This window comes from Sinocyclocheilus grahami, unplaced genomic scaffold (genome assembly GCF_001515645.1).
Source record: "Sinocyclocheilus grahami isolate Dianchi unplaced genomic scaffold, SAMN03320097.WGS_v1.1 scaffold737.1, whole genome shotgun sequence".
NCBI classification, from domain to species: Eukaryota; Metazoa; Chordata; class Actinopteri; order Cypriniformes; family Cyprinidae; genus Sinocyclocheilus; species Sinocyclocheilus grahami.
In genome coordinates, this window is record NW_015505916.1 from 336,354 (window position 1) to 337,916 (window position 1,563).

Sequence of the window (1,563 nt, forward strand, 5' to 3'; positions counted from 1 at the left end):
TTGGCACGTAAGGCGTTGTCCTGGCAACCATCTTGATGCAGTCGATGATGGGGCAGATGCTGAGGCACAGGGTACAGCCGGTGCAGCTGTCCTGAATCGTGGGGAGATGAGTCTCGGGGTCAAACACATTGGCCTGCCAGACACAGAGACATTGGAATCATTATATCCTCACCAGCGGCGACAACCGGCTACGACTAGACGTCACACAATACAAACACAACAAAGACTGTGTGCTGTCCCTCCACCGGAGCACACAGATGTGTGAAACCTGTCAGGAACATGTCATGTGGCTCATGTTTCACACATTTCACAAAATCAAAATATGGAAAAAAAAAAAAAAAATTTGCCGTTTTGGGGTGTTTTGTATTGTGACATTTTAAAAATTTAATTAGGCCCAAATTCTCATTATCGTAATGCAACAAATAAGAAGAAAAAAAACAATTATGTATTTAAATGGTATTTATATGTAATGGCAGTATTTTTAGTATCTGCCTTTCAATGCTTTAATTTTAATTATATACTTATATTATTTTATGATATAATATAAAAATGACAAAATTATCAAAATGTAAATCGTATTTATACATCATGATAACATTTGTAGTATCTGTGTTTTATTTTAAGCTGGTTTAAAAAATATTATTAATAATAATTTACTAATATTAAAATCATTATTTTACTGTAATAAAGTACAAAATTACTCTACTGAAGTGATGAAATGTAAAGCAAATTATTCTTCACTTAATAAAAAAACTAAAATTTTAAGCTGGTTTAGAAATAATAATGAACAACAACAACAATACATTTATTATTATTATTAATAATTTTTTTTCTGTAATAAAGTACAAAATTACTGTATTAAAGTGAAAATGTAAAGCAAATTATATTTCATTTTAATTAAAAAAAACAAAAATTTTAAGCTGGTTAATAAATAATGAAAAACAACAACAATATTAACAAAAACAACAATACATTTATTATAATTATTATTAAAATAATTATTTTTGCTGTAATAAAGAAACAAACTTACAAGTGATGAACATGTAAATAATTAATTCATTATAATTAATAATTAAAACCTCAAAGCTAAAAATTTAAGTTGGTTTAGAAATGCTAATTAACAACAACAACAAAAATCATCATATTAATCAATCACTGATAATTATTTTTTGTATTAATTTATAATAATAATTATTATTATCATTATTATTATTAATATAATTTTTTTTTTTAAATCATTTTAATATAATTGTTATTTTATTGAAATAAATACTGACTTACTGTAATGAACATTTAAAACAAATTACCTTTCATTGTCATCAAACTCAAAGTTATTGCAACATTACCAAGAATTCGAGGGGGAAATTTGTGTAGTTGTCTTAAAAATGTCAGAAATGAAAAATCTTAAACGGGCCTAAAATAGGCTTCATTTCCTTTATGCAACATATAACTTTTTATGTGAATAAACTACAGAGAAGAGGAAGGAACACCCATCAATCTAAACACTATATTAGACTGTTAAAACAATCTGTAAAATGTTGTGCATGTACAGCAGGAAGATTG

The 1,563-nt window shown here is 26.8% G+C and overlaps 1 pseudogene; it reads right to left on the reverse strand.

The window, feature by feature from the left end:
• Positions 1-1,563, reverse strand: part of LOC107560643 (dihydropyrimidine dehydrogenase [NADP(+)]-like) — a 207,859-nt pseudogene that overhangs the window by 198 nt on the left and 206,098 nt on the right.